Source organism: Thermobia domestica, chromosome 10 (assembly GCF_964235325.1).
Source record: "Thermobia domestica chromosome 10, izTheDome1.hap1.1, whole genome shotgun sequence".
Taxonomy (NCBI): domain Eukaryota; kingdom Metazoa; phylum Arthropoda; class Insecta; order Zygentoma; family Lepismatidae; genus Thermobia; species Thermobia domestica.
In genome coordinates, this window is record NC_137463.1 from 198,646,276 (window position 1) to 198,667,646 (window position 21,371).

At 33.2% G+C, this 21,371-nt stretch overlaps 1 protein-coding gene across 1 annotated transcript in view; it reads left to right on the forward strand.

Moving 5' to 3' along the window:
- LOC145661733 (chymotrypsinogen B-like) overlaps nt 1-21,371 on the forward strand; it is a 215,205-nt gene that overhangs the window by 64,771 nt on the left and 129,063 nt on the right. The gene's annotated exons all lie outside the window — the stretch shown is intronic.

A 21,371-nucleotide genomic window follows, 5' to 3' on the forward strand; every position in this document is an offset into this window, starting at 1 on the left:
GATCACTTTTGTTTATGGCTTTGGTATAATGGAGAGCAACGTTTTGGCATTAGCATTATTAAATGCATACTGCACTTTCCCTTCTTCAGATTTTCCAAGCAAAGAAGGTGGTATGCATCTCTTGTTTTTCGCTTACCAAATTTCTTGCGGATGTTCTTCTTGATCGTTTTGATTTTGTTTCCCTGACGTGTCCATCCTTACCAAGTATCACATCACTACCGTTTTCTTCCTCGCACTCAGACCCACTTGCACTTTCGTCCCTCTGGGAATCAACCGCTTCGTTGAATACTTCGTCACTCTCATCCCAGCTCAAACTGTACTGAATAGTGTCTTCTTCTCCAAATAAGCCACTGTTGAGCTTCTCCAAATAAGCCAACTTTTCTAAAGCAGATAGCTTTTGTCTTGCCATTATATCGTTTTGTTTTCTACCGCTTGATAACAATGTGCCTACTGATGATAGCATGGCCAACTTTAGGTGTTGCAATGTAGCCATGTCCGGGAAGAAAATAGCCCATATTCCAGGAAAATATATTAGAAGCAATATGATCCCATATTCAAATAACTGTTCGCTTAAAGATTGTAATAATTATAAAAAAGATTAATATTATCATTGTCTGTTATTTGTTTTAGTAAAAAAAAATAATATATAGGAGGTAAGTCATAACAAGTGAATGTAACATATTACGTAATTTCGAACACAAGAGGTACCATGGGGTGAATTTTGACCCCAAAAACTTATATTAACAAACACCTTTCATGAGGTAAACCCGAAGTAAAAGGTGTACTAAGCATAAAAGTGAAAATACAAAAAGGCGTGAAGCTATTTCGAATGTATTAAAACTAAGAGGATTGGAAAATCACTGGGGTCAAATTTGAATCAATGGTACCTGACGCGGGTTAATATTATTTATTTGGAGTGAAAAAACTATAAGTATGTGTATTTATATGTATACATATCATCAATTTACTTGCATATACACATCATAAACACGTTTGAAAGGAATTAACAATAATCAATGTATCAATGATTAGTAGATAACGAAAAATTTAGGTAAGCATGAAATATACACACATGTTTATGTATTTCGATATCATGTTATGTATTGCAATTGCTGTTATATTCTTTCATAAAATGCATGCTCATTATTAGTCAATGTAATTATACTTCTGCTTTAAAATGGTACTCTGTTTTTTAATTGAATATATTAATCTAATGGTTAGTCATTGGATTTGACTTATTATACTTATCTCTCCCTCTCTTTTTCTTTCTTTCTTTATTTCCTTCATCTTTTTTTGTTATGAAGTGAGATAGTCGTTCTGGAAGCTTCGAAGAATTAGTTATTCTATCATCAGCAGTGCCTTCGAAAAGAGAAAAAGTAAAGGATTTTGTTTGCAACATGCTAAATATTTTTAAGTTTCAAGTCCACATTATTCCGTCTAAATATCCTTAAATTAGTTCCAAAAACCACACTTTTGTGAATATCACTACTCACGGTTTGAAATGTAGCTTCATTTAGCTATTAAATCTAATGATTGACATTCAAGCAATATCTCGAAGCTATATATGGTATTAGAACTGAAACTCTTATGGCATACTTATAATCTTAAACATCAGATTTATGTCGCTGTTGACAGTTTGCTGCACATCACGCTTTTGACGGATAAGTTAAATTCAATATCTTAATTCCCCTCTTTAAGTTGTACTAATCTATATACACGTGTTGATTTAAAATATTTAGTTTTAGAAAAAAACATGTGCTCTTAAAGTAAAAGACTATTATTGCAATAATAAATGAGGACTAACGACAAAGATTCATGTTCTATTTAATAAAACATTGCTACGAAAACTACTCTCGCCTCTACATTACATATTGAATAAGTCTTCATTGATAAGGTTTAGTGTGTCCAATAATATCATTATGTCCAAAAATTTTAAAATACGTGTCAAAACGAAGTGACAGGGAACTTTATATTTCCGGACTCAATATCGTAGTGTCAATACAAATCAATATCAATGCTGAGGTAACAATTTATTCCAATTTGTTAACTATGTTCCACAATTTGTTAATAGTTATTTAAGTAGAAAAACACAAAATCAAACTTAGGGAAGGGTAAACTTTATACTTCGTATTTAAGGTCACAGAAACAATTCGGGCCATACCAATTCGATCAAAATAGTTCAAGTTCGAACACCGTGTCCTAAAATTCGTTCATGCTTATTTAATAAGAGAAAGTAAAAATGAACGGGATCATGTTGATGCTGGCATACTCAATGTCACAAAATCAAACCCAATCACACCCAATAATTAACTCGTAAATAGTTTAAATTCAGTCAATATTTTCCACATTTTCTTTAGTCATATATTTGGAAAACAATAATTAAGAAGTTAATTTGCTACTAAGACAGATTTTTATATTGCAAAGTAAGTATAGAATGAAACCTCATTATGTCGTAACACCTTTATTATTCAGTTGTAGTAACTTCATTATGTATATTCTATCTTGGTCACTATGTCCAATAATTAATTAATCTTCATATTGACTCACAGTATACAATTAATCGTAAATTTTATCTGATGTCAAATCTTTATGAAACAGAAGTTTAAGTACTATAGGAAATCTCAGGAATACAAACTTGTATTTAACTCTTTTTCTATAAACATGGGTGAAACCTGTTACATAGTAAATAAGTAGGTAATAATTTAGGTTGATTATGCAATAATTATAGGTGATAATTTAGGTTGATTTAATGGGATTGATTATGCAATTGTGAAGCTGAGGCCTTCAGCTTATTTTGACATCAAATAAAAAGATTAGGTATGTGGTAGAGTCATGGTACAGAAACTTCAATGATTTCACATCTCCACTTTTCCTTTTCTCAAAAAGCTAACAAATTACACTCAATATGAACAAATTGGAGAAAAATATGCCGATGTTATGTAATAATGTTTTACTATGTTGTTTGAATCATCACAATATAATTTAGTTTGCCTTAATATTTAGAATAATTGCCCCAATATAAAGTGAACGATTTACGTGGATTAGGGAATAGGTTCTAACATATTTTAATCTAGCTAGTTGGTAAAGTTTGCACCAATTACTTGCTCTTGCAACATAAAATTCCTACTCGTCTCATATAAACTTTTAATTGTAAGCTATGTCGTTTTATAATTCGGAACAAATTATCTATTTTAGTGAACAAATTCAAAATTATTATCTAATAATGATTAATTTGAAATTGGAATATAATATTTTCACCATAATTAAAATTTGGAATTAAATATGCAAACGCTAATATAAGCGGGAATTAATTTCTTTATATAGTTTGCAAGATAGGGAACAATCTAATTTTTTAATATTTAATGATATTCTACTTGGCTGTCTTAGATTTTGAAATTTAGAATTCTGTCCTGTTTCAAATCTATCCTTAATTAATTGCTGTGGTCATTATGTAACTGAAGAATTTATGGTACACAATGAAAAAATTGAAACTTAGGTATTGGTTTTGGATTCGATTGTTTATGTAACATTCATTATGTAAGTGTGAAAGAAATCTCAGCATCATATCGATCACCATAAATTAGTAGAAATAAATTGTGGGACACAGCGAACCAATTTAGACTTAATTTTACTTGTGGTCTGGATTAATTATGTTACATTGAGTGTGGAAGTTTGAAGTTGTTCCCTCTTCCTACAAAATTTTGTTTTTGACTCATCTAGAGATGAAAAAGTCTCTTCTCTTGGAATGTAGGTGTTTACCAAGCCATGCACATTTTCCTATAGTGAATGCTCGTTTAAAACGAGGAAATCCAACATTAATTACTTATAAGATCGAGGTTCAGTTCGTCGCTGCCGATTAAATTTGCCTACTTTGGGAATTATATTTATTTGGTTTTAAGAAAGTGCACGTTATGCAACTTGTCAATCCCGATCTTACGCCATGTTGCTTTCTGTCTCACAATATGCCTGAAACTTATAGTTTTGATATGTATTTTATTGTCTGCCTAAACTTAAAATTGCAGACAAGAAAATGTAGCCTAAACCAAGGAACATATCTGAAAGAACTACAATTTTGGTATAGAATTAGGTCCACATCTTATCCTCTTTTCGGGAATGAAAAATTGGCACTTTAGGTATGGTGTTAGTAAATGTACATTATTTACAGAATATCTTGCTACTTCAGTGTTACATCCTGTTCAAATATTTTAAATAATGAAGTTTGATGTAACGTGTTTGGCTTCTCCTGCTCGAATTTTTAGAGCTCCTATAAATGCTACTTATTGAGATAGAAACATAAACTTGTTTCCCGTACACTTCGAAATAAATTGTTTTCAGCTCCAAATACTTTGATGACTTAACACATTCAAGGCATGCCCGTGCATGGCACGAGCGTGATATTTTGTCCAACCTGGCCATGCGCGTGCATAACACAAGCAGGTTAATTTTAGTTTGTAGTGTTATTTATTGCATCCCCGACACATTAGAAAATTACAATGTCTATGTACATACCTCTGTGGGCAAAAAATGAAATCACGTAGAAAGCGAGAACAATAACTATGCTCATTTGAGCGCGTAGCATGTCCTATAAAAGTTTTTTCGGAGATGTGCTTGCATGAGGCTTGTTGAGCTTCAATCCCTGATTTTTCACTCAAAGCTCACCCTATTCCTGCAGGAAACCAGCCAAATGCACATTGTTCTTCTCCCATCCAGTTCCAGTTTTATTGTTTAGATTTCATGCATTTGCAGCTGATATATAAATGGAAGAATAGTTTCTTCCACCTTTTTAGTTGCATCCAATAATAGGGGTAATATGCCAATAATTGGTCACTTTTGTGAACACAAACGTTGTTTATATCTTTACAGTGTTCTTTGATTTCACAGTGACATCTGTTTGGTTGAAAGCATCAAGACATCTCCTGTATATTTCCACTTCACACACAAGAGATGATATTTACGTTGATACACCGTATCATCTACTTCAATTTCTTTTGAACAACCGTATATTTAGGCAATTCTTTCCTGTTTGCTATACACGTTCCAACAGCTATAAACAAAGTTGGCGTTGACAAAAGTGACTAAATTAGTGGCATATTACAACTTGCATCAGAAGCAACTTAAGTGGTGCAAGAAACTATTTTTTCACTTTAATATGTCAGTTGCAAAAGCAGAGATTCTGTACAAGAAAAGTAGAAGTGGATGGGAGAAAAATTGTACATTTAGAACAGCGGTTCTCAAACTATGGGATAACGCGGACACCCTGTTTATTCGGAAAGTGATCTGAGAATCCCCTTGCAATGCTATATGAAATTGCACATTATTAAAAAATATTATATTGATTTAAATTGAACTAATTAGTATTAACACTGACAAGAAGAAGATAAAGAAAAATAATGCAATAAGTAAATTATTGTAAAGATACATGATTTTTTCACTAATGAACGAAACTTTAATTGAAAATGCAGTACGTGACTTTCAAGATTGAAAATAATTTGTTTGTTTGTTTGTTAAAGGAAATACGCTTGATAAACAATATTCTCAAATGCGGAGTCACTACTCCGAGAATAGTAATTCTTTCTATTTTTCCATAATTGCATCCCAAATCCGGAATTAGTTTTGTCACATCAATCTTAGGTCTGATTCCACATTAAGAAGATTTCGCTTTAATGTTTTAATACTGCAAAGAGCAGAAAAGGTCTGCTCCCGTAAGTGGGAGGGAAATGCATTAAGTGTTGCAATGCCTTCTGAGACAATTCTTTATATTCACACCGCACGCGCAACCAAAAGTGCAAAATTCATATTCTTTGAAAACGTTTTCACATGAAGTATCGCAAGATAGTTCCAATATCTGTTCTTGTTCGGTGTTAGAGAGATTCATATCTTGTATGTCATGGCTTGCTACATTAATGTAAGGATTGTCAATCCAAGCATTATCAGGTTGTGGAATGGGGAACTATTTTCGAAAACTTGCAGCTAATGCTGTCAAGTGTCCTACAAGTGTTTTGCGCATTTCAGCAGAGAGTTTTTCACCTGAAGAATCAATGAAATCCTTGAGCACTGAAAATGAGGAATAGTTATTGTTTTGTACTTGTACTGCAGACAGCTGCAGTTTCTTAATCTTAAAAAATACTTCTTTTTTAACAACTGTGAGTTCCATTTTATTACACCTTTGAAACTTTCAGGCATCGCGGACCCAACTTTGAGAAGCACTAATTTATCACATTTTAAGCAGAAAGTAAGGGAAGTCTTGAGTGAAAATGCAGGGATTGATGCTCAACAAGTCTCCCAAATCTCAACTGGAAATAACAGATTGACTGTGAGACATTTTGCGCAGAAAATTCCCATCACGGAGAAAATAGCAAAATCCAGTCGATAATGTAAGGTCTCTACTGATGCAGAAAAAGACAAGTGATGACAAAATAACGGAAAAGAGCACAACGTGAATGGGTTCTGTATGTAATATGTGTCTTTCTATGACAGAATATTTCACGCTATTTGATGCCAAGGATATGTAAGCCTAACAAATCAACACACGGACTTTTTTCTTACATTGAAAATAATGTGAAACTAGACACTCACAGCTCGGCTAAGGATACATGTAGGTTGTAATGGTTGTTTGTTAGTGTAGAGGCGACAATTGATGTAGTAAACACACCTACTGAGCAGTATAATGTTTCATAATTCTTTAATTAAGAGCCTCAGAAATGGAAGGTTCTCTGGGTATTTTTTCTAAAAGTACCCTGGTTTTATAAGCGTTAAGTATAATTGATGCAACGTTGCACGTAACAGTTTAGTTTCACTAAGCCCATTATAATTTTAGAACTGGTTTTACGAACATATTTAAATTTTCAATAAGACATCTCTGTCATAGTACATGACCCTAATATCTATAGCAAATTCATTCCTAACCAACAAATAATTTGTTTCATAATTCTTCATTTTTATCTGCCATCAAGTAACAGATTATTAAAATTCTCGTAACCTTTCTTAGTAATGTAGTTATATTTTCTTTTCATAATGCAAACAGAAAAGTGAATATTCTGTCATTCCTCCAAAAAAGGAACTTGCGGAAAGAAAACATTTCTTTTAGAGTGTTTTTCTGTCAAAGCCTTCCATCTCTAGTCTTTCACTTCTTAATCAAGCAAGATTAAATTATAGGACGTAGTGAACAATTTGAAACAAGCTATGGACAAGTTATTAATAACATTAATTACTAGTAACATTAATTTGAGTGATTTTGTAACATTAGTTACCCAAGTATGAAGTTGATCCCCCAAACAACATCTGGTCTCTCTATCCTGAAACAAGAGAGTATCAATTATGAAACAGAGTGGTCAAATTGGGACAAATTATATCACAAATTTGTAGTGGTTTGGATTGATTCTTCGAATTTCACGATGTAAGGGAGAAATTTGATCGTTGTCTTGTATTTATTCTCCCATCTGAACTAAGCACTAACGAATCCTGTGACATAGCTAACACTTTATTAAGATATAATAATTGTTAGTTGTGTTTATTGATTCTGCCACAATGAGGGTGACAGCGGACGATTGGCCCTTACCTTGTTTTGGTTTCTTTTTTCTGAAGTAAGAATGATCTAATTATTTGACATCAGGAATGAATGGGAATAAATATCCTAATTATAGTGTTTGGATTGATTTTGTGATCTCGACTAATCCATTGTGGAATTGACTCCCTCCCATGCATTTGTAACTCTCTTCTTAAATTGTAACGATTACAATATATTATTCTTATATTTTACACGTTACATTTAGCCCACAGTTCGTATGATTTTGAAATATATTAACACGATCAAATTACAATAAGTCAAACACGTCAACTTGTAACAACAGTAACTTTTATTATTCCTTTTCACATCTCCATTAATAATAATTTTTCCTTATGGTTGTCAGAGCAACCTTTTAATAGACAACTATTTGCTGTTATCAGATCTAGGAGTACAAATTATACAAATAAAATCAATATAGATTTTCAGCTACTACGATTAACTCTTATTTTTTTGTTTAAAATCAACAACATATTATCTATTTTCTTCTTTTTCTTCTACTCAACAGATTATCTACTTTTAAGCACCGTTGCCCAAAATCAACATACGAATATGAAAGTAATTTATAGCATAGATATACAATATCGTTGTATATATGGCATCCGATGATGACTTCTTGAATAGGTTACAATTTAAGAAACAATCCTGGACCGTTACATAATTTTACATATATCGTTACATTACCTTCCGAAATGCCCTCGTATATATATTATAATTTCATTTTATTTCATTCTTATATTCATTTAACAATAACTTTATATTTTAATTCTATAAATTATCATCGAAGAGGACTTATTCAGAAATAGGATCATTATTTTGGTCCAAAAATAGACTCTTTAAATCAATATTATGGAAGCTCATTGACGAATCAACTCAGTATATGGTGACATACTAAAAACCTTATTTTTTCTATTTGGGCAAAAAATACAATACTGAAAGGTAAAACTATTTACAAAGAAATCATAACAATATACAAACTGAAACAAAATAATCAACATAATAACAAGTATTAATACAAGTAAAGAAATTATTATATTAAGAATCCATCTGAAAATTCAACATTATCTATGTTAATCTTGGATAAAACTTCTGAAGATCTTAAATGTAACGATTAATTTATATTATCAGTATAGAATTCTAACAGACTACGAATTGCAAATGAAATCGTTACAGCACCTAAAGCGAAGTGAAACAAAAATCAATTGATTTTTTTCCCAGACGCCATTAGCTTAAGTTGCATTGCCAAAGAGTTCGGTCAAGTTTACATTGCACGCCACAATCTTGTATACAGTTCTGTCTATTATGTACTGGAACGGTATTCGGATTTCTATTTTGAGAACTTCTGCCACCATGAATTATTTCTTCTCCCATTTCTCCCATTCTTGTTCTGAATATCCATCCGATGAGTTACTATCTTCTACTACTGCTCTGGATTCATAAGGAACATGTTTACTGTTGATAGCCGGAACTCGATCACTATTTTGAGTATTAAATTTCTCTTTGATCGCATTTACTTATTCCTGCAATTCCCTGATCTGATTAGTATGTTCATTAACCAAAGTTTCCACAACTTCTACTGAACTCTGTACATCAGTAAATCGATGTAAAATCTGATCCATCTTATGATCTGTTTGTACTAATTTGGAATGTATTTGTTGGGTTATTTTCTCAAACTTAACATCTACCTGTTGTGTAAGTTGGTGTTATGGAATGAGTTATTTGATGAGACCTTTGCTCTAGCTGAATATCAACTTTCTGCTGTGGCTGCGATATTTGGTGGGACATTTGCTCTAGCTTGGTATCCATTTTTTGTTGTTGCTGCGATATTTCCTAACCAAGCTGTTGTGATATTTGGTGACAAAACTGTCTTATAAGATCATCCGCGTTTGTTCATGAGTTCGTACCTGGTAGTTGTACACTACCACCTTCCTCATTCATATTTTCATTCCCACAAAACCTCATTTTAATGTTTCCATAAATTCTTTTCCCACTTCTGAGTAAAGTATATTCCATCTTGAACTCTATTATGAGACTGCTTTACTGAGCTTCAGACTAATCTCAAGGTCCTGGTCCGTAAAGCACCCTCTAAAATGTAACGAGTATAGCATATTATTCTTATATTTTACACGTTACATTTAGCCCACAGTTCGTATATTTTTTAAATATATCAACACGATCGAATTACAATAAGTCAAACACGTCAACTTGTAACAACATTAGCTTTTATCATTCTTTTTCACATCTCCATTAATAATAATTTTCTCTTATGGATGTCATAGGAATATTTTAATAAATAACTCTTTGCTGTTATCATATCTAGGAATACAGTTTGCACATATAAAATCAATATAGATTTTCAGCTGCTATGATTAACTCTTATTTGGTTTTCTTTAGAATCAACAACATATTATCTATTTTCTTCTTTTCCTTCTACTCAACAGATTATGTAATTTTAAGCACCGTTGCCCAAAATCAAGATACGAAAATGGAAGTAATTTATCACATAGATATACAATATCGTTGTAAAGTAAATGTGATCATTTTATGTAACCTAGTAGACAAATATTAACACAATATAACCTATTTCTTACCAATGGTGTTGGTTTAATCTGCAACAAAGTGTACGAATGCGTAAAATTGACATTTCGACTTATTTTGCTTCCTTTCTTTAATAAGGGTGAATAAATAATGAAACATCGTGAGCAAATTGGAACAAATTATGGCATGATGATTGAAGTCGTTTATATTGATCCTATGGAATGTGAAAATGTGAAGTTGTGCCCTTATCTGGTCTCGGTCCCTTTCTTCTCAAACAAGCTCTATCAAATTATGTGGCATATCTATCAAATTATCACCTAATTCTAGGTATTGGTTTGGAGGGATTCTTTGATATTCAATATACCAATATTCTTTGATATTCAATATACCTTATTTTATTTCACTCACCTTCAATACGAAATTTATACAAAATTATGACAAATAGTGAAAAATTTAAAACAAGTTGTGAGATGATTTTTGGTAGCCTTCTGGGTTGCTTCTCTAATATTAGGAATGCAAATGTTGTACACAACTTGGTTCTTCTCTCTCTCTCTCTCTCTCTCTCTCTCTCTCTCTCTCTCTCACTCACTCACTCTCTCCTCAAATATGTATGAACAAAATATGACATAATTATTGATACAGGTTTGAATTCGTTCTGAGACATTACAGATGAAAATATGAAATTTCAACTAACTTGATTCGATCTTTCTCTACTTAAATAATCGTGAATAAAAAATGGAAATTAATGAAAAAATAGGAACTAATTATTATTATTAGTGGCCTCAATTGATTATCCGGTTATTGAGTATGTATACTCTTCTTAAATAAGCGTTAACCGATTATGAGTTATTATAAACACATCTCAATACATAGCGTCATACTTATTATTATTGTATGAGATTGATTCTGTGGCAATAAAAATTAGAGTGTGATATTGGTTACATCAACATCTTTAGCTCTATCACTGTTTAAATACACATGCAAAAATTATGACACGATGAATCAATAATCACCTAATAATCGGTTATATTTTCGATTGATATCACGACAATGTAAAGCGTGTCCCACCATCTTTTGATGTCGGTCTCCTTAAATAAAAACAGTGGGGCATTGTAAAAAATATTCTAATATATTGCGAAACAAAATATTTGAAATGATTTCTATTTATTCTCTAACATGGAAAAAAATATGAAAGTGCAAATATGAAGTTGTGCGTCTCTCTCATTTCAGCTTAGCCCGGAAATTATGATAAATACGTAGTTAACAAATTGCAGCCTTATTATTGGTACTGGTTTGGATTGATTCTGTAACCTTCAGTCTATAATTTTGACATTAGGCCCGGTATTTAATTTGGTCTCTCTTCCTTAAATAAGTATTAAGAATTTGTGGATTTAATGAACGAGTCGGAACAACAGCTGACATTTGAGGGCAAAAAAGTAAAGTTGCCCCTCTCACACCTTCACTTAGTTTCTCTCACCGTAAATAAGTGTGAAAAACTTTTGCTATAGACTTCTATGACCTATTATTAGTAGCCGTTTGAATTGGTTCTCTGGATTTAACATGAAAGTCTTGTGTTGGCTCTATAACCTAATTTTCGTCTTTCCTCAGATAAGCGTGAATAATATCTAGGTTATCACTGGGTATCTAGGTTATCACATCCACTACTGAACTTAAGATTCCGCAAGTAAATTTTGGAGGAAAAACTAAAGAAATACCTGTCAAAGTAACCCCTCGGGTGGGGCTACTTTGACATCTTATGTATTTCCTGCATAAGGTCAAAGTTACCCGACGTATGGGGTTATTTTAACATGGAATTAATGTAAATCCAGTGCAAAACAATGTTTTGGTCATGCGTAATGTATCCTGTATGTTTTTAACCAGGAAATGTTGATTGTTTTACATCATTATACACCATTATACAAGTTTCTCTTAAAGCTTTAGTTTTAACACACCTTTACATGTAACAACGGAATGAAAACCTTAATCGTCAACATTACAATCCCTTCTTTCCCTGGGGAGTTTCTTTTGGAGCTGTCACAGGTTGTCCGGTTTCCAGTTCTTCTATCAAGGGTTCCTCGACGGCCACCTCTTCCTTCACCAAGGTCTCTCAGATGTCAAACTCTTCCACTCTCATATCTGGTCCCAGTATCCGGTTCTTCTTCCCATGCGAGCAACTATTTTCGAGAAGAAACCAAGATCTTTTTCCCTAACTTCCCTCTGTTCGTGCTCGCTCTGGTGCTTGGCCCCACTCTGGAATCGTGAAGAAACTGCAGGAGACTTGCGTCCCTGTTTTTCTCGACCTGTGTGCTGTCGGGCTGTTTGGGTAACTTTGAGAGAGAAGCTTCAATGTTTAGGAGAACAAGATCTGTCGCGCGGAATCCTAGCTTCAGGTTCTCGCCTACGGTGGGAGCCAGGGAATCCACGAGTCGGGACTGTACACCAGGGAATTTTTCCTTGGGAAACAATCCACTTTGTCGGGTCTCTTTCTGCCATGAACTTAGTACGGCTCTCCACTTCTTTGGTTTCCTATACACACTCACGTCCAGAGGCTGGAGCAGATGCGTCTAGATGCAACGACGCTCACAGAAAAGAAGAATCACTCATGTTGAAGTAGCCCCGCTTTATGTCAAAGTAGCCCTCAATGTCAAAGTAGCCCCGTTTTACGGTACAAACATAAATATACAGGAAATAACGATACTAATAATAATGCAGATGAATGCAGATGAACATTAAAACTACAAAAAGTAAAGTTACACAACTAGTAACGAGTATTTCTGAATATTACAAAGCATTTGTATAGGTTTCAAAAGTTCGTTTAAGTAAATGTAGATATTTGAGAAACGGGTGAAGGAAATCTAAATCTTTGTTTTGAATTGTAAGATTTTTTTTGGACTCATATGAGATACAGGTAAATTCTTAAAAATTTAATTGCTAGACATTTGATAAACCTAAAATAATTTTGGACTTAATTAAAATTTATAATATTGTAACAATTGGTTATATAACTTCCTATTATCAAGATAATTAACAAGTAATATATATAAAATCTCAGCCAAACTAGCATCTCTAATTTACAGTTATACGTGAATACATCAAGTAACATTTCATGAGAAATTTTGAACAGAAGTGCATACACATGATGTTTTTCTAAGAATAAGGAATACACAAAACTTTCTTGAACTTGCTCTGTTCTCTCAGTATGAGATTTGTTGGCAGACGACCATACAATTGACCCACATTACAATCTAATTCTGCAAATAATATTGGAAAAAGAAACTTCAGGAATGTGTTTCTTATTATAAATTCTAATTGCTTATAAGAATTACTTACAGGATACTGCATATGCTTGTTTGATATGAATTTACTTCCTACAATTATTTTTAGCTCTATCATTTAAGGAAAATGATAATGTAAAATTTTGTTTTTTTCATTAGTGCCATATAGCAACATTTCTTTATATTACATTGGATTAAAGTTGTTAAGCACGACTGAAGAAACGCAGTGATATATGCTTTTGCAATTGTTGATTGTCATGCACATTCCGAATATATTCAGATATCTTTTAAGTCATCGGTATTCATTCGACAATCAGCATATTTTCATTTTGAAGACAAATAATTAACATATAATATTAGAAACAATGGAAACAAATTTGAACCGAGGGCTAAACCTACTTTAGCATTGCAAACTGTTATATGGTATACAGTGGTTTTGGTTTCTTAAGTATGACTCATTATCCTCCAAAACTTAAGAAAAAAATCCCTAGCTTAGACAAAAAAACCATTATGATTGACAAATGAACCATTATGATTGATAGTTCTGAAAAAGTCAAGACAAATGGTATGAGCACGAGCGAGCATGTAATGGACAATATACACTTGTACACACTTCAGAGTTATGATCCGCCGGAAACACGAAAAATCACATTTCAGAAAGCAATGGTTTAGAAATTATAGGACCTGTCGAAAGCGTTGTAAGGAATTGCACAGGAACTAGTATGCGCTGTATCAAAATATCCATGTTTTTTTCATCCTCCGTTATTGGCGAAACGAAGTGTAAAACATAAGTTGAGGTATAGGGAGACTCATTTAATTACTAATGTTGCATTCGTTTAGCTGCTAACAGTGAATTCTAAAACATGGATATTTAGGCAGATTACATACTATTTCCTGTGTAATTCCTTAAACAGCTTATGGTAGACCCTATAGTTACTAAATAGGGGCGTTAAGAAACGCGATTTTTAGAATATTTTTTTGTTCATAGCTCTGAAAGGAGACGTTTTTTTACTCATATTTATTAGAGTTATTTTGTGTCATTTCATATAAGTGTTATTTCTCAAAGTTTCTCCCAAAGTTTTTCGGTGTTCTATGCCTCTACCGTGATATATATAATTTATATGGGGAAAAATAAATTTAGGAATTTCTTTGGAATCCTCCCCTAAAATGGTTCCATATGGAACCAAATTAAGCAAGGATAAAAATTAGACCCATTGAATAATTTGAAATGATGCCCCAAGTGACCTAAAATTTTGAATGTGTTTACAAAACATAGTGTATGGGGAAAAGCTGGAATAAACTCTCGTAATTTAGAAACGGCTCAAGGGAATGAAAAGATGTTTTGGATAATGGAAATCAAGGAAGATACCAACCCAATGTTTTATACGTTATCATGGAGGCCGTCTTGAAGTCCGCCATCTTGAATCCAGATCAAAATTTTTAAATAGGAAGAGGGTCATGTGACATATCTTTTTGAGGTAGCATTTCACTATGTGCACAAATCTGGTATTATTTTCAAGTTACCTATTTTCATGTAAGAGTTATTACGTATGAAAAACAAAATGCTTCATGTAATGTTATTTTATTGCAGTTATTTAACACAGACATGTAAGAATTTTGGAAGTCTTACATAAACTGAAACAAACTGCTTCTTTTGCTTTGAACTACAATAAGTGTTTTTCCATCAAGATGATTCATAGAGCATTATGAGGAAAAAGAAAAAAAATATAACTTAAAGGAAATTGAAATATCCCTTATTTATGTAGTATCTTTTTGGTAAGTTATGAATCTTATTTGCTATATACTTCACTTTGTCGCATATAGGAAAAGATTGTCTGTGGGCTTTTATTATCTGCAAAAGAAAGTGTTTGTGCTCCTCATTTTTCGTAAGAACATTGTTGTAATCTTTTACTTGTTGTAATCCCTTTCTGCATACCGTTTGTTACGTGGATGAATTAAACTATTGTCTTTCCTTGAAGATAGTCATTATTATTTGGCCATGAAGTCGGATCACACTCAAGATACCCTTTGGGTATTTTAAATCTCTCGAGGAAAATTTGTTTGTTGTAACAAAATCACTGATTTCTCTTTCCACAAGAATTTTTATGGTTTCATCTTTTGCGTCAAGCCCCTTTGCTGCTTCACGATTTCCCCTTATAGTTTTAATTCTTTCAACCATTTTTTGTTTTTCCATTATGGTAACTCCATCGTCAAAAAACCCGAATGCTACGTGTTCCTCCGTCAAGTACCAGAGTCGGTGTGAAAGTTTAGAAAGAGCCACTTCAGATAATTCAGCATCTATTTGTCTTTAACTGTACAAATCTTTCAAAAATTGTAGATCTTTTAATGGTGAATAGGATGTTTGATCATATTTAAGCCAACTGTGAAAATATAGTCGGATCAGAAAGTGCATACTCTTCAAAGACCCGTTTCTATTTGCTTCGTTAAACGAAATTGTTGGCGAAAGAGAAATATTTTAAATAGTAGTTTGCTTTTCCCATCCACCTTACATGGTGAATTGCTCCAGGCAAACGAAAGAAAACTCCTCAAGGAAGTATACCACCCAAGAATATGATGGTCAGTTCTAAAAATTCCCTGTAATGTTCTCTGCAGTGTCCTGCTTCTACAAGTTTGATAGCAAAATTCAACACTTCATTTCTTCCGTCGGAAATATTGTTTGTTACATCATCATCATCAATTCCTGGAATAAAGTTAGTGCTATCTATTCTAGACCACAAGTTCTAAAAACACTTCAATAGGAGAACGTCCGGTCCAGATGCAAACGAAACACAACAGTTATCAAATACACATTTTAAAACTAATTCATAAATGTGGTGTCTACAAGGAAGGTATAAAAGGTTATTTTGGAGCTACTGCTCTAGCAGAATGCAATCACCCTTGACGAGATCCATATTGCAAGAAGTAGCGTCACAATAAACTGCCTGCACGAACTTTACCAAGTTCCATTCTTCAAGCGAATGTACTATAGTAGAATCAATGTGTTCTTCTCTTGATGACGACAAAATGGGAGCACCAATTAGCCTCTCATGACCATCTCCTGTAATAATTATTGGTAACCTGCCGGCAGTCTCTCTGCCAGTGAAATTCCGCAGTAGTTTCCCGTTCCAATGCACAACTAACGCACTTGATGGACACTGAAATTGTTTCTTGTAGTCCTGTGCAACTTCACTACAGGTTTTCTCTCAGCATCGGTGAATGGAAGACCCATTTATTACTAGTTCCTCTACATTATGGCCTAATGTCTCTGCCGTCGCTGTCAGAATATGTATTGCTGCTCTATGAGAAATTTTTATCGATTAAGAGCAACACCAGTCTTTGAGTAATAAAATTAGCTTTCCCCATTTTACATCTCTTGGACGGTCCGAGCACACACGCATACGTTTTTAAATTTTCTTGAACATTCTCAACTGGATTTTCCTCTTCATTACTTGAACTGTTCCATGTCTTTCGGCGTATAAAATTCAAACAAATTATTTTCAGAAGTGCATTTTCTTTCGCGTTCCTCTTTTGTTTGAAGCCGTGCATATCCCTTTCGTTCTTTCACACGAAACTCATGTCCTTACTTTTAGTAGTGTAAGAATTATTAATCTGAAAATGAGAAATCTTTTCACAGGTAATAATTCTTACGTGAAAAAAGTTATCTTTAAAATAGTGCCAGATTTGTGCTTCTAGTAAAACGATACCTCAAAACGATATGCCACATGACCCACTTTCTATTTAAAAATTTTGAACTAAATCCAAGATGGCGGATTTCAAGATTGCCGCAATGGCAGTAATATACAAAATTAGATATATTTCTATTATCCAAAGTAGCTTTGCATTACCTTTAGCAGTTTCTAAATTACATGAGTTTGTTCCAGATTTTTCCCATATACTATGTACTGTAATCAAATTCAAAATTTTAGGCGGCTTGGGGCACCATTTAATATTATTCAATGAACCTAATTTTTATCCTGGCTTAATTTAGTCCCATATGGAACCATTTTAGGGGGTGAGACCAGCCCGATCTGAAAATTGATATTTATGGACCACCCTAATATATATATGTCATTTCTTTATGGCATTTCTTTATGATATTTAAAAGGCTTCTAGTAGCAAAGCAGAAGTTACAACATTTCAATTACTTATTTTCTTTCAACAAGTTACAAAGAGTTCCAAGATGTAATTTAGTAAACAGTTAAAACTGATGAAATATTAGTGTTCTTCTTACACGTAAAAGATATTGAAATAAAAATATATTCATTTTCAACGAGTACATTGTCAGTAGAAAAATAATAAACGGCCGACAGTATATCCGTTACACTTGCAAACGAGCACATATTCTACATTGCGGAAAGTTTTAGAAAAATAAAATATTTTATACATAGCTATAACGTTTCAGCATTATGTACAGAAGAACGGTGATTAAGTTCGAATTTTTGTTTGTTTGATAAATATTTTAGATATCAAATCTATACAAATCGTTAGTTACTATATCAGATACTTCCAAATAATTCTCGTCTTACAATGATTAGAATATGCAGTTAATATGAACGTTTTACACTGGGCGTTGAATCTTGGTAGCATGTATGTTAATTGGTATCATTGAAGTTTCCGCTCAATTTATGTACAAAGCATAAAACTAAACGGCGATAGTCTTTACAACATAATTAGATATTGAACTATATTTTCATCTGATGGAAACTGTAGAAATGAAACATTAAATTGGTATAATTCTGATTCTAGTTAAATGATAATTTTCTGACACCACGAACGCTGGAAAAGGGAGTTCAAATGAGGTCCCAATTGCCTATAAATTGAATGAAGAGAATACTGCAGATTTACGCTCGGTAGCCATATTTGCGGAGATTGAAAGTGCATATGCTATTTGCAATTGTTAAGATAGAAAAAAAACTTTACTAAGAGGCCCCCTTTTTTTATCATTACAGCCGTTCTTCATGTAAGAACTAGCAAGATGGTATCCGAGTTACTTCACACCTTTTTAAAAATTCCAACTAAACGAAATATGTCCAAAAGATATTGGACGTTGTAACGGTTAGAGATATTGATCTGTATTCCGCAGCTTTAAGGTTCTTTTGAGATTCTTGATAATTTGGATTAGTTTCCTACTCGTAGTATTTTAGCTACTGTTTGGAGGAAGTTGAGTGTCTTGAGTGTCTATATACTTAGCCATCAGCGCCAACTGGCAATTTGTGGAATTATTCGTCCTTCGTTTGAAATCTCGGAGAGTTGGGTTGAGCATAATTGTTCGGAATGGGATAGGTGCAACATCACCTAGAAGTGAATCAAGAAAAAAGCGGTGGAGATTTGTCATTACTACTTGCGATATTTGAGATTTTAATCAAAAATGCAAGTTTAACTAATTGCGAAGTTTTATCCAGAAATGTTACTTCGTCTAATTCATTGTAAGGAAGTTAGGTTATATATTGGAGTTTTATGTATATCTTCCTATGGTGAAGAGTGTTTGGTAAAATAATACCGACGCGAGTCCATTATCTTGACCCATTTTGATTGCGTTCAACAAGTATAGCCAGTCAATTAATGTGGTTTAATTAGTGGTATATTTATGGAAGATCTCCTATTATTCACTTAATTCGGTATATTGGTTATGTCTTTTTGATATTTTCCTAATTAATTTTAATATTTTTAATATATGTTTGAAATTTGTTATAAAGATATCAATTTTCAATTATTATTGAAAATATTCAGTTGGAATTACTTATTATTGAGAATTCACTTGCTTGAATTTTGAAGTTAGTTCTATTTTACCATTTATAAAGTATATATTATAAATCACCTTTTTTCTTACATAATTAGTTATAACTAGACCTTATTTATTGCATTTGAATTGGGACCTTACGAGGGAACCTATTCAAGTGTAACTCTGACTTCGAGTCGAGACTATTTCCGTTGGGTACCTTGTCCCAAAAGAATATAACACGAAAAGGGATACATCCTCAATCGCAACCGTTGCGGAGATATAAGCGTGAAAAGATAGAAATTGAGCTCCTTTCTATAAATTACAAAGTCAGATTCCTGGTCAGATTTTTCGGAAACGGTCAGGTAAGGAACCTCAGCGATTACACATCAATTTGGGGAGCACAGCACCTTTTGAATGAAAAATTTGTCCCCGGGGCACTCGCAGGGTCCCTGGCGGGGTCCTACTCAAAATTTGTAAATTGAACCGAGATTCAAATAGCATATTGTATAAAAGCTATTGTTAAATAAAAGAAGATACGATAACCCTGTGCAAACGTGCAACTGGTCAAACTGTCAATACAACCTGCATCACTAAATCTATGACCACGCTTCTAAATCCGTTAAATTGCGGCAATAACAAAACACAAAATCACGTTTAAAAGTGCAATGTATTGAAGTAAAGCAAATTGCTTCAGAGTCTCTCTCTCAAAAGCATCCTTCAATATATTTTATTTCTGCACCATTATTCCAGTTTTCTCCAACCTCACTAATCTCCAAGTTGATTCACAGTTTCAAGGTTAATACTTTACCATAATGTTTCTCGTTCAGCAAATCCCCGATAGAAATTTCACAGTGCAATCTGTGAATTTGGAGTCCCGATCTGCGAAACATATAGCATTGCCTTTTCAACTTCTCACCCTCCACGACGATTGCGATTGACAATGTATCCTTTCTCTTCTAGGACACGAAATCCAATGGTCATGATTATTCTATGGTCCATTGGTCATTCGAAGTCACACTTATACTTGGATAATGTCCGTTGTACGACTCTGTGAGAGACTCTGCAGCAATTTGCTTTACTTCAATACTTTCTACTTTCAAACGTGTTTTTCTGCTTTGTTATTGTCGCAACTTAACGGATTTAGAAACGTGGTCATAGATTTTCTGGTGTAGGTTTTATTGACATTTTGACAAGTTGCACGTTTGCACAGGGTTTTCGTACAGAGTTCAGATTTTTTCTATCTTCTTTTATTTAACAATAGCTTTTATACAATATGCTATTTGACCTCCGGTTCCATTTGCAAAGTTTGAATTGGACCCAGTTAGCGACCTTGCGAGTTCCCCGGGGACATAAATTTTTCATTCAAAAGGTTCTCTGCTCCCCACACTAATTTGATATGTATTCGCCGGGTTTCCTTACCTGTCAGTTTCCGAAAAATCTGACCTGGAATCTGACTTTGTAATGTATAATATGGAGCTCAATTTCTATCTTTTCACGCTTATATCTCCGCAACGGTTGCGATTGAGGATGTATCCCTTTTCGTGTTATATTCTTTTGGGACAAGGTATCCAACGGGCATAGTCTTGACTTGAAGTCAGCGTTACACTTGGATAGGTTCCCTCGTTAGATGGCAAATTATTTAGTTTGAATTACGTTATAAATTTACATCCTTTTGAAAGAATAATAATACTTCTCTCCGATTTCGTTGAATCAGGTTCTTTTTCTAAACAATTATCCCTGTTTCCTTTTTTATTCTTTTCATTACCATTGTTTTTGATTTTAATTTAAAGGAACTGAAACTAATATTTAATTCTTTGCAAACGCGTTTATCTAATGTATGTCTATCTAATGTATCTAATGTATGTTATCTAATGTACGTATTGACGATGATACTTTTTTAAAACTGACTAGATTATATAGATGAATACTGGCTGTACCTCATTGATCCTCAAGCTTACGATAAGAGTAAAACGTGGAAACATACCATCTCTTCTACTCTCGAGATGGTTAAAGTGAACGATTCATGTAAAAACGTCATAATTTCGTAGTTTTGATACTAGACAGTTGTGAAACTAGTTGGATCTGTACAAAATGGGTTTTTCGTCACAGAAAAGTTTTACAGGCACTTTCTGAACAAATAACAGGATGTTATCAAGTCATAGAAATATGTTTTGATATTGAATGACACGCTGGTAATAGCAGATAATACATCTGCACAAAAAGTAGTACAATAATCAACGTTTTGTATCAATATGACTACAAATCGTTTACT